Here is a 13,653-nt window from a genome sequence, read left to right as displayed (position 1 = left end):
ACTCTGAAGTGCCATGGTCCTGTCTTATCTATATGCCAGGGCACCCCGTCTATGACAACAGTGAGGACCCCCCTGAGAAGTCATGGTTAAGACTAAAAATAGTAAAACATAAAAAAATAATCCTAAATATATCTAGAATAAAAACAGGATATAATTGATAGGTCATTTTCTGTTCTCCCCCCAGTACTCTTTCATGATGGGGTATGGGACAATCAGCCTCCTTCAAAGTCCTGTCTGACAGTCTGGCTGCTAGGGGATACACAGCCTAATAGCTACAGGGGGAGAACATCCCTAGCAACTAATCCGGTTGTTCATAGAACTGAGGTCAACAAGACGACTAAATCTATCAGTGTTTAGTTCTGTCCATGTGAGAAAGTCGAGTGATGGGTTGTGAACAGCAGAAGTACCTATTCTCACAGCAGCACAGAGGATTGGGAAAGCAGTGTGTAATAGAAGTAACCAAGCAGACCCCAGGGAGGATACCCCCCCTGCGTCTGCAGCTGTCCCAGTATTCAGCACAGGGTTAAGGCCCTATTCCACGGAACAATGATCGTCCGTGTAATAAAAGGCAGCAATTAGCCAACATCGTTATGTCGGCTGATCGTTGTGTTGTTTGTCTTTCAAACATGTTGAGAGACTAATGACCAGGATAGCAGCGACCTGCTGCTGCCGCTCCGTGGAGTAGGAGCGTCGGCAGCAGACCGCCACTATCCCCTATGGGCTGCCCGGACGATCTAGCGATAACCCGGGCAGCCCCCTCTCCGCACCTCCCTGTGGCCCCTGCTGTACTCACCCGCGTGTAATAGCATCGGCAGCAGCGAGCTGGGAACGAGGAGCAAACGAGCACTAAAAGCGCTCGTTTGCTCCTCACTGTCGGCCTGTGGAATAGGGCCTTTACAGGCAGCAGCCGAGGAGCCATGGCCAAGGCCTGCAGCTCCCATGACCACACAGTCGGACAGAAATTGATGGGAAAAAAAAACATTTTTTCCCTTATTTGACTCGATCAAAAGCTTTGTATGGTTTGAAAGGAGAGATAAAAAGAAATAATAAAAGCATACACAAGATTGTGCAGAGCTCACAGAAGCGCTGCCAGTTGTAGCAGGAGCCACGGGACACATTCCTTGACTTGCATGGTCACACACGATGCCAAGTAACCCAATTGGAACTTGCAATGTTTGATGTCGGCTGGTACAGTTGTGTGCCAGAGCCACTGACTCATCAGAAAGGGGATTAGCAGCCCAGTAAGCAAACACAAGGCCTGATCTTTGACTCCGGGTTACGCGGCTGCACAGTGATTGCTGTGTTTGTCCGGATGCTGCAGCTGCTTCTGGGTGGCACAAGTCTGCCCCCTACATGTCAGGCACACGCATGACGATGCGTGACATGTATATGCACTGCTCCTATTTGTAGCAGCAGGTTACAATAAGTTTCTTTTTGGGAACTTTTTTCTGCTCTTGCTTTGATTTATACTCCGGTCACATCGGCAACTGCATTTACCACCTTCACAGCTGAACTCCCAGAAGCCAACAATCTGGCCGTATGTATACGGGAACAAATCATCCCCAACAACATAGAGCTCTATGGATACTATCCTGCAGGGGGCAGCACAGGGACCTGAGGCCATCACAGTCATGGTACAGCACAGAGCCACATGGCGATCAGCTTCAGTAGAGAACAGATGCTGAAGAGTCTTTACAATGCTGGCATGTAATGCAACATACCACATAAGTCTTTTATGCTCAGCTTACATGAAGCAGGTCACACACCTTACAGTTTACATCTTCATGTCTCATACATCTTTTTTTTTTACTGATCCTCAGTATAGAAAAACTACAGACTCTCAAGAAAACAAGCACGTGTGATTGCAGCACCGGATGTGCCTGGAATATCAGCCATGATGCATTGGTGCAAGGGCAAAGATTTAGCAAACTCTACATGAAAGCTGTGAATTGTTATAAGTGGAGCGGTGCTTTAATTTACAGGGTGTTCTCTGAATCGCGGACAGCGAGACTCATGGCGTGCTGGGTGGTCCAGGCGGATGCACTTGTACAAACCCAGAGCGATTTGTGGTTCTCTTCCTGAGAGCATCGTAATTGACTTCTTGACATGCAGATCTCTCTAATACGAATAATGCTGAGCTGTGTGGTCGGGGCGTCAGGGAGGAGATTTATACGTCCCACACTGAACGCTCATGGCTGTGGAGGCTGATGGAGGTTTTTGGAGCAGGCCTCTACCAGTAGAAGCAAAGCTCTTCGCTCCAAGCTGGACAGTGAGGTGAACTGGAGCACAAGGAGAGGCTAAAGAGTCTGAAGACCCCTAAATGTGTCTGTCAGGGCTCAGGATAGTGGTTCTTCTTAAAGGCCAATAATCTGACAGCTGGAACAGGCAACAAAGCTTCACCCTGGAGTTACGATACTGCAGTACCATTGTGCACAATGGGACACAATGTGCATTTTTATACAATTGGGGATCCTCACTGAATGCACCCTAATAACCTTGTGTATGTTTGTTAGATGTGAGCTCTTATGGTCACAAGGCACCAGAATGAGAATCCCGAAAACTGCAACACGGAGGTGAGACAAGCGGTGAAAGGTGCAGGCACCAGAATGAAGGAGGTCAGAGCATAGGGTTAATGATCACTTACTGGCCCGGGAGCTTCCTACTGAATGGCTGGAGAGAAGGTGATGCAGGGCAGTGTTGATACAAACACAGACGTGACCTCTGCAGCTGGGATATGGGAGACCTAAGTGTTAAGGTCTATAGTATGCTGTAGTGATTCAATGGCCATTGGGTCTTGAAGGATTTACAAACTATATGATAATTTCCTAAATGGTCATATTACACACCTCCCCTTTGTCTTTTCATTTACCAAAAACATCTCCTTATTCCAGAAAAGCTGCTCAAGTCTTTCACACTAGGTGTCTTCCTTCCCTGCGAATTGATCTTAAGGGTATCACCCAAGGAGATTTACAAACCTATACTCACCAAGATGTGCTGACCAGTTACTTGACTTGGTTCAATCTTAACGGTATTCTGTCTCTTGTAACAGCTAGATCTGCACAGAATAAAGGAAGTGTAGGAGAGGGCCTGAGAAGGCCTGGCCTATGTACCTCCAGTCTGTCAGCCTAAGAATCTACACTATGCATAAAAAGGTAAATCAATGCTTCCCTTCTCCTCTCTCAGCATTTCAAGGTTGCTCAGGGCATCTTTCCCCTGTTTAATAGCAGTGTACCTAATGCTGTATGTGCGCGACGCTGCAGCGTAATCTCATCCTCTATCCTCCCCTTGGCTTTTCAGCAGCAGTTCAGTTCTTTGTGCAACCCATTCATTTTATTTAAAGGGGTTATCTACGCTTTAAAGGGGTTATCCGGCAGTAAAAAAAAAAAACAAAAAAAAACATGGCCACTTTCTTCAATAGACAGCACCACTCTTGTCTCCAGTTTAGTGTGGTTTGCAATTAAGCTTTATTCACTTCAATGGAATGGAGTAGCAAAACCTACAACCAAACTGGAGACAAGAGTCATGCCGTCTCTCAAAGAAAGTGGCGATATTTGTTTTTCTAATGCTGGATAACATATTTAACCCCTTAAAGGGGTTATCCAGTGTGGGGGCACTTTTTTGGGGGGACCGGGTAGGAGGTGTCTGAAATAAAAGACGTCCACTTACCTCCCCGGTTCCAGCGGTGGGTCACTCATCGCGGCGCTCTGGTCCCCGGCCACTTCCTGGTGTCTGACGGCGCCTGAGGCGCTACGTCTCAGGGCAGCTCAGCCACTCAGTGAAGGAGGCGGGATCCGTTTGAAGTCCGCTCGGATCCCGCCTCCTTACTGAGTGGCTGATCGGCCCCGAGACGTAGCGTCTTGGGCAGCGTCAGACACCAGGAAGCGGCCGGGTACCGGAGCACTGCTATGAGTGACCCACCGCTGGAACCGGGGAGGCGAGTGGACGTCTTATTTCAGCCACCTCCTCCCCGGTCCCCCCCAAAAAGTGCCCCCATGCTGGAGCACCCCTTTAAAGGACGGGACCAATTTTCGTTTTTGCGTTTTCGTTTTTTCCTTCTTGTGTATAAAAGGCCATAGCACTTGCATTTTTCCACCTAGAAACCCACATGAGCCCTTTTTTTTTTCTTGTATCTGATGGCCTGTAAAAAATGTAAACCATTGTTAACAAATATATGTTCCTTAAAATCCCCCTATTCCCACACTTATAGCGCTTTTATCCTTTGGTCTATGGCGCTGTGTCAGGTGTCATTTTTTGCGCCATGATGTGTTGTTTCTATCGGTAATTTGATTGCGCATATACGACTTTTTGATCGCTTTTTATTACAATTTTTCTGGATTTGATGCGACCAAAAATGCGCAATTTTGCACTTTGGGATTTTTTTGCGCTTACGCCGTTTACCGTACAAGATCAGGAATGTGATTAATTAATAGTTTGGGCGATTACGTACGCGGCGATACCAAACATGTTTATGTATTTACTTTTATTTATAAACATGGGAAAAGGGGGGTGATTCAAACTTATTAGGGGAGGGGGCTTTTTATTAACAACATTTTTTTTTTTTTTTTTTTTTTACACATATACTAGAAACCCCCCTGGGGTTAGGGTTATTCCCCCTGGGCGACTTGTAGTATATGCACTCTGATCTCCCATTGATCTATGCTGTATATAGTTATACAGCATAGATCGATGAGATCGGCACTTGATTGCTTTCGGCTGCTGCAGACGAAAACCACCAAGTGCCGAGCCGGGGTCAGCGCCATTTTGGCGAAGACCCCGGCAGGTAACTGACACGGAGATCGCTCCTCCGGGACAACGTCGCGATCGCCCCCACTAGACACCAGGGAACGGCTGCATATGGTAATCGGATGCAGCTGTCAACTTTGACAGCTGCCTCCGATTACCTGATTAGCGAGCACGGCGATCGGACCGTGCCAAGTAATAGCCGCGACCACCTTAGCAAATCAGCCCCACTGAAGGACACACCCAACTACTAGCATTAGATAAAAATGTAAAACATGTCCGACTCCGCCCTAGAAAAAGTCATCGTTTGAAAACCTGACGTTTCCATCACTCTAATCTGATGTGTATGGCCGCCTTTAGGGCACAGACAAGGAAGCATCCTTCAGCTAAATCTGCTGCACGGTACATGGCCAACACTATACATCCATTCCACCTGAAGGGCGGCTTGTTACAGTGTGAGCAGATTCACCGAAATTCAGCTACCTCATTCCCCAGCCAAGATTCACTCAGCCATAAAGTGCAGGTGATTGATTAGCCGAGGTGTCCCCTGTGCTTTATTGTTCACAAACCACTGGTCCCCTTATTGCATTATCTATACTGCGATCGGAACGCCTGGCCGTGCAGAAAAAATGCAGAAAATGATCCTCACATATCAAAAGTGACAGGTAGTGCAGATTGTGCATCCTCCCCGAGCCGGCGCACACCTCACCCCCGCCCCGTGATATACGCCAAATAAAGACAGACCTTGAGGAACAGAAATACTGGATCCATAAATCACTGACACCAGCTCCATATATATCTGCCAACATGTTAATTACAATGTACACTGCCATCTAAGCACAACTTTACAGAATTAACTCCTTCATGCCCACAACAGAAAAAGGCAGGGGAGATGTGCACCATGGACGGACAGACCGCTGCCAACGGCAATGCAGAATGGTCTCCTGCTTTCAGGCTTCCTAGATTTGCTTCACCAATCATCTGCAAGGTTCAAGATGGTGGCGGACAACATGCCTAAAGGGGGTGAAAATTACCTACCAAGGTTACGACCTGATGAGCAGAACTAATCGCTTTGTGTTCTGTGAGTAATCGACATGGAGAGATTTCGTTTTTTTGGCTTCAATGGACCATTGAAAACAGAACAAAAAAAAAACAAAAACACCTCATCAGGTAAGACAGAGCTTAGAGTTGAGCTCCTTATGATGAATTTATTGTGTATCAGATACGGTACTGTATTACATTAGCTACAGCAGCTTTGTAATGTAAATCATAAGCAGATAAGAAGTGGCACAATAAGTTTATAAAATTCCCATCCTTTAGTCATGTGAAAGCCCCGCAGAAGTCACTGTCCCTCTATAGACCGAAGGTCAAAAGATTGAAAGCGAATGTACCATCAGGTAGAACACTTTTTGGCATGGCCCTTTTTCAAAACACCGCCAGAGTGGAGAGCAAGGAAGAAAGAGGCCAGTACTGGAGGGCACACAGCCAGAAAGCAAGGAAAAAGAGAGGCCAGAACTGGAGGGCACACAACTGGAGAACAAGAAAGAAAGAGGCCAGTACTGCAGGGTACACAGCCGGAGAGCAAGGAAGAAAGAGGCCCATACTGCAGGGCACACAGCCGGAGAGCAAGGAAGAGAGAGGCCAGTACTGGAGAACGAGAAAGAAAGAGGCCGGTACTGCAGAGCACACAGCCAGAGAGCAAGGAAGAGAGAGGCCAATACTGGAGGGCACACAACTGGAGAACGAGAAAGAGGCCCATACTGTAGAGCACACAGCTGGAGAGCAAGGAAGAAAGAGGCCAGTACTGGAGGGCACACAACTGGAGAACGAGAAAGAAAGAGGCCCATACTGTAGAGCACACAGCTGGAGAGCAAGGAAGAAAGAGGCCAGTACTGTAGAGCACACAGCTGGAGAGCAAGGAAGAGAGAGGCCAGTACTGGAGGGCACACAACTGGAGAACGAGAAAGAAAGAGGCCCATACTGTAGAGCACACAGCTGGAGAGCAAGGATGAGAGAGGCCAGTACTGGAGGGCACACAACTGGAGAACGAGAAAGAAAGAGGCCCATACTGTAGAGCACACAGCCAGAGAGCAAGGAAGAGAGAGGCCAGTACTGGAGGTCACACAACTGGAGAACGAGAAAGAAAGAGGTTCGTACTGTTGAGTGAGGAAGAGAGAGGCCAGTACTGCAGAGCACACAGCCGGAGAGCGAGGAAGAAAGAGGCCCAATACTGCAGAGCGAGGAAGAGAGAGGCCAGTACTGCAGAGCACACAGCCGGAGAGCGAGGAAGAAAGGCCAGTAATGCATAGACAAAAATTCCCATTTTCTCAGTGGAAGTGAACAGTGAACTCACTGTCCTTGCATCCTTTACGATTTCGCTTTATCTTATGTATTCTTGTTCTCATTGGTTTATGTCAGGGGTAGGGATCCTTGCAAATGTACAACTCATTTAATGCCTGGGCAGCCTAAGCTTTGGCTGTCCATGTATGCTCAGAGTTGTAGTTGGTTGATGTGTTAGTTTGGTTTCGTTTGCCTATTCGGTGTACAAATTCCATATTATTCAGCCTTTTCTTCCAGTTTTCTGTGCTGTGAGTTTTCTATCCTCATGCTGTGATTTAGTCTTCACGCTGCACGTATATTTTATAACCTTCCCATTCTCTTTATACTACTACACAGAGCAGATTTGGAACAACCATCATCTTCTGCTTCACTCCATGATGGATTTCCATCTTCAGGCTATGTTCACACTACGTATATTTGAGGCTGTATAGCAACCAAAACAAGGAGTGGATTGAAAACACAGAAAGGCTCTGTTCACATAATGTTGTAATTGAGTGGATGGTCGTCATTTAATGGCAAATATGTGCTGCTATTTTAAAACAACGGCTGTTATATTGAAATAATGGAAGTTATTTACTGTTATATGACGGCCATCCACTCAATTACAACATTATGTGGACAGATCCTTTCTGTGTTTTCAATCCAATCCTGGTTTTGGTTGCTATGAGGACCTGACATGAGGACCAAATACTGCCTCAAATATACATAGTGTGAACCCAGCCTCAAGAGGTATAATGGTTTCCATTAATACAACTGACCCCTCTCTTTTACATTGTACCAAGTCCATAAATTATTATTATTTTTTTTTTTTAAGATGACTGGTCCTGACTATGCTGCAATACCAGGTCAACGCCTGGAGATGACTACAAGCTTTTTTTTTCCCCCCATATCTCTGTATTGAAACTCCACTGAATGTATGGTACCTGGAGAGGCGGCAGATTGCTGACATTGTTCTATAGCTGTTAGGTCTGGAGACACAGGGGACCTTTCATATATCTGTCTGTGCTTCCCGAGCAAAGTAAAATGCTTTTATTCTCCAATGCAATTTATCAGAGAGCCCATCCCAAGTCCCTGAAGTGCCCAATGTCTCCACTCTGTTCCCCTCCCTGAGCCTTTTTGGGATTTGGCTTCCAGCTGACTGTCAATTATGCAGCAATATAGATAGGAGAGGGAGAGAAGAAGCGTTCTATACCTCATTTTGAGGCTTGGAAACATCTGTCTGAAACTACATTTTTTATGTTCTAGATGCACAGATGTATGAAGTGTCTCCTGCCCTAATGGCTATATAAAATAGTGTTAGCAGTCTAGATTATAAACTGCAGCTGACCAATTCACTTCATGTAATATAACAGAGGCACTGCATGTACCTGGCACATTATACCTGGTGTATACGGTGCTATAATCACTATGGGGATGGACTGAGGTGTAGGGCAGCATTCCTGTATAAGACCAGATGTCATAACCCTTCAGTCTTCCCTCCTCTACACATACTTCCCAGGGTGGAGCCATGCAAGAGCCAGGGACTCTATTCAGGTCATGCACCAACCTCAATGGCAAAGATCACAGGAGGACACATAGGGGATGTCAGGACAGACACTCAAAAGGACTTTTTTTGTTCCCCAAGTTTACAAACTCTGAGCACGTCCCGTCCCCAGCCTTCAAACATGGGACAGTGCTGGGGGATTCGGTTCTCTGAGTCATTCCACAAACCACAGCTCCCTCCAGAACGGGACACTGTTAACCTCTTGCTCACCAGCAGCACTGGTGATAAGCTCCTCCAGTGAGCAGCGGGCCCCTCCAGGCACTTAATGGGTTCAGTATTACAGCCTTCTGAGATTACAGAGATCAGATGTACTTACAATGTTTAATGCAAGACAGACACGTCCTGGCATTGAGGTCCTCTAGGCCGTGCCCTTCCCAAAATCTAAACACCCCGGCAGCTGTGTCCAAAAACCTCCTCATTATTGCAGTGGAAAACAGAGCAGGAGGGTGTAGGGAGGGAGAAACATCGCAAAGGAACATTGTTAATGAGTTTAAGAATTTCCAATGTAACCAGCTGGGAAGCAGAGAGACAGCAAATTGTAGTTTGTCATGAACAGATTTCTTAACGCCCCAGGGCCATGATTTGGGATCATTGGATTCTTCATATCCACAGAACCGCGCGCCTATTAACATTCTGGAACCACAAACTTCCTCCTGCGGGTTAAACAATCTAACAAGGTGAAAAGCAAATCAGAGATGCAGAAGCTCAAACAGCATCCCCGTCCCCCATCAGGTACCTGACAAGTCCCTAAGGGTCTATGTACGGGGGACCTGCAGAAGTGATAGACCACTGTGCACAGGCCAGGGTCATGCTGCATCCTTCTACTAAAGAGACAAGATCAAAGCAGTGAATGAAACAGACTGGCAAACACAGCCTGGGAAACCATCATCAGGTGATGGCGAGAGCTGCACCATACAACCAGATGACTGGAAAGACGCAAACTGGAATAAATCCTCTTGGGAATTTCACCAATCTCACCCCCTCGAGTCTGGTCAATGATGGGAATAAAATGTGCTGCCGGCTCCTTCAGGGCACTTCTTATAGGCAGCAGATGGCAGGGATTTTGGGCCTGACCGTTGTCAGAACTCAAAAACCACCCCAAAGCCTCGGCATGAAGGGTTGAAGCGGGATAGCGCTTGCTGCACTGGTAAAGAAATGTCCACTCAGGGAAATCATTCACAAAGATCAGTGGTCCCCAAACTGTGGCCCTCCCATCGTGCCCGGACAGCCTTCACCTAGGTGCAACCACAAATTCTGTGTTCTATCAGTATTCCCCAATCCATGCCTCTCCAGCCATTGCTCCGACAGCCTACAGTACACCAGCGTCGCCCAACAAATGGCTCTTAAGCTGTTGCATACAACTCCGTTCATGCTCTTAGTCACCTGGGCATGATAGGAATTGTAGTTTCAGAACAGGTTCTGGAATATTGCTCTAGATCAGTGTTCGCCATCCTTTGGCTTTTGGCTGCAGTGGTTAGGGCATGGTGGGAGTAGTACATATAGCTGTGGATTATTGACTGCTATAGATGCTATAGCTCCCTGTTGTCAGCTACTTCCCCTCTCCCCCCCCATGGAATATGGAGATGCACTGTGGTCACATGACACTGCACCTAGGATGCATTATAGATATATAATGAGCAGATGTTCTCCTTGCCGCCATCCTCATATTAATGGTTTCATTTTATCTTGGCCCGGCTGATCTCCTGCTAATAGTCGCAGATGGCTTATAGCCAGGGAATCTGCTGCTGGCATGTGGAACAGATTCCAGCTTGTAATCTAAGCACTACACGTGGACCCGGTGTACGTGGGACAGAACAGCCAGGCAGCACCCAAGTGGCCATCAGGAATTGCCCATGGTCCTCTGCTCATCCTGTTCCTGTTTCAGGAACTTTCCCACAATCTAGAAAATTAACCAAAGAGAATACTGTGACTTCTTGATGAAAGTAAAGCGCTCGGACCCTCTCAGCAGTCTTGGGGTCTCACATTCATCCCCGGGACACGGCAGCCACAAGCTGTCCAGGAAGCAGTCACTGGCGCCTTTGTGTGACACTTAAGACCTCCGTCAGTGCTGACATCAAGCTCACACATATCGGCATTGAGCCTTCGCACCAGCATTGGAGCAGCAGAGCACAACACAAGTGAGGTCATCCCCCAAACAGCGAACTGCGGGGGGCACAACTACGCAGCTATACAAAGTGTAAGACATTCACACGGGGAAAGAGAAAAGCCTGCACTCTACACAGGCCCTGTGCGAACACTGCATGAGCCAGAGATTAAAGGGCTAGTGCAGTGAAAAACATTTCCCCTCATTCCCTTCCCACATGAAAAGTTATATAACTTCATAATACACTTTGGTAGCCAATTCTAGCATCTTACCCCACTTTTCCTGGCCCCGCTGGCTACTGGAAGTCAAAACCATCTTTCAGCTCCGGACGCCATTTTGTATCGAGGAGTAGGCCGACATGTCATGATCTGTGGCGTTCCTTGGGCTCCCGGGCACTCCCTCCCTGCCTTGGCACGCCTCCCCAAGCTTTGCTATTGGGTCCTGCTTCACTCTGCCTCTCTGTGCAGCTATGTCAGTACTATTAGAACTGCAAGTCCCAGCGCACCCGATGGTGATACACATGTCAGTCCAGTGTGTATGACCATCGGGTCTGCTGGGACTTGCAGTTCTAATAGTACTGACATGGCTGTACAGAGAGCGACAGGGTAAAGCAGGTCATACACTGGCCTGACATGTACCCCTGCCGCCACCACTGACAACCGCACCCTCGACACAAAATGGCGTACGGGGCTGAAAGATGGTCTTGACTTCCAGTAGCCAGCAGGACCAGGAAAAGATGCTAGAATTGGCTACCAAAGTATATTATGAAGTTTTATAACTTTTCATGTGGGGAGGGAATGAAGGGAAATGTTTTTCACTGCACTACCCCTTTAAACAGCACAGAGCTGTCAGCCATCGGACCATAAAGATAGAAATCTGGTGTCACAATTTACTGTAGGTCGGACATCACACCCTGGGCCTTCTGGTCCATGAATGGAAAGTGGGATGACAGACTAGTCAAGTAGTCATTCAACTGTACTGTGATTGTGAAGGGGGCGAGACACATTACATAGAAGAGACTGCAGGGCCGGGGGAGGGGGGAGTGTAGTCCATCTATGCAGCTTCCATCCCGCTTACAGTTCTCCAGGATTGGCTTTCTCTCGCTCCCTCATTAGACCAATTATCTATTCCAGTTTTCTTTATTCGGCTAATATACTTCTCATTACTCTGACTCCCCGGGGTACAAATTAAATCGAGAGTGATGAGGCCACATTAACTGCCAGACCATGTGATATCATTAACAGATGCCACATGGTCTACAGCTAGTGCCGTATTGTCAGAGCAGACCCCCCACTTCGGACCACTCAGAGGAACAGAGCTGATAACTATATGTGACCATACACAAACCTGGGCAAACTATATCGGCATCATGTGCCTGCTGCCTGTAATCCATTTACTAGAGATCAGCGGTGACATCACAGAGAATACAGCCTATCCATCACTAGAGATCAGTGACATCACTGAGAATACAGCCTATCCATCACTAGAGATCAGTGACATCCATGAGAATACAGCCTATCCATCACTAGAGATCAGCGGTGACATCACTGAGAATACAGCCTATCCATCACTAGAGCTCAGCGGTGACATCACTGAGAATACAGCCTATCCATCACTAGAGATCAGTGACATCACCGAGAATACAGCCTATCCATCCCTAGAGATCAGCGGTGACATCACTGAGAATACAGCCTATCCATCACTAGAGATCAGTGACATCACTGAGAACACAGCCTATCCATCACTAGAGATCAGTGACATCACTGAGAATACAGCCTATCCATCACTAGAGATCAGTGACATCACTGAGAATACAGCCTATCCATCACTAGAGATCAGCGGTGACATCACTGAGAATACAGCCTATCCATCACTAGAGATCAGCGGTGTTATCACTGAGAATACAGCCTATCCATCACTAGAGATCAGTGACATCACTGAGAATACAGCCTATCCATCACTAGAGATCAGTGACATCACGGAGAATACAGCCTATCCATCACTAGAGATCAGCGGTGACATCACTGAGAATACAGCCTATCCATCACTAGAGAACAGCGGTGACATCACTGAGAATACAGCCTATCCATCACTAGAGATCAGCAGTGACATCACCGAGAATACAGCCTATCCATCACTAGAGATCAGCGGTGACATCACTGAGAATACAGCCTATCCATCACTAGAGATCAGCAGTGACATCACTGAGAATACAGCCTATCCATCACTAGAGATCAGCTGTGACATCACTGAGAATACAGCCTATCCATCACTAGAGATCAGCGGTGACATCACTGAGAATACAGCCTATCCATCATTAGAGATCAGTGACATCCCTGAGAATACAGCCTATCCATCACTAGAGATCAGTGACATCCCTGAGAATATAGCCTATCCATCATTAGAGATCAGTGACATCCCTGAGAATATAGCCTATCCATCACTAGAGAACAGCGGTGACATCACTGAGAGTACAGCCTATCCATCACTAGAGAACAGCGGTGACATCACTGAGAATACAGCCTATCCATCACTAGAGATCAGCGGTGACATCACTGAGAGTACAGCCTATCCATCACTAGAGAACAGCGGTGACATCACTGAGAATACAGCCTATCCATCACTAGAGATCAGCAGTAACATCACTGAGAATACAGCCTATCCATCACTAGAGATCAGCTGTGACATCACTGAGAATACAGCCTATCCATCACTAGAGATCAGCGGTGACATCACCGAGAATACAGCCTATCCATCACTAGAGATCAGCAGTGACATCACCGAGAATACAGCCTATCCATCACTAGAGATCAGCTGTGACATCACTGAGAATACAGCCTATCCATCACTAGAGAACAGCGGTGACATCACTGAGAATACAGCCTATCCATCACTAGAGATCAGTGACATCACTGAGAATACAGCC

The 13,653-nt window shown here is 47.1% G+C and overlaps 1 protein-coding gene across 6 annotated transcripts in view; it reads right to left on the bottom strand.

The window, feature by feature from the left end:
• Positions 1 to 13,653, bottom strand: part of CEP128 (centrosomal protein 128) — a 119,619-nt gene that overhangs the window by 56,404 nt on the left and 49,562 nt on the right. The window lies entirely within an intron of this gene.

Source organism: Dendropsophus ebraccatus, chromosome 13, assembly GCF_027789765.1.
Source record: "Dendropsophus ebraccatus isolate aDenEbr1 chromosome 13, aDenEbr1.pat, whole genome shotgun sequence".
Taxonomy (NCBI): domain Eukaryota; kingdom Metazoa; phylum Chordata; class Amphibia; order Anura; family Hylidae; genus Dendropsophus; species Dendropsophus ebraccatus.
Note: the sequence above shows the minus strand (reverse complement) of the source record. Positions and strands in the feature narration are given on the sequence as shown.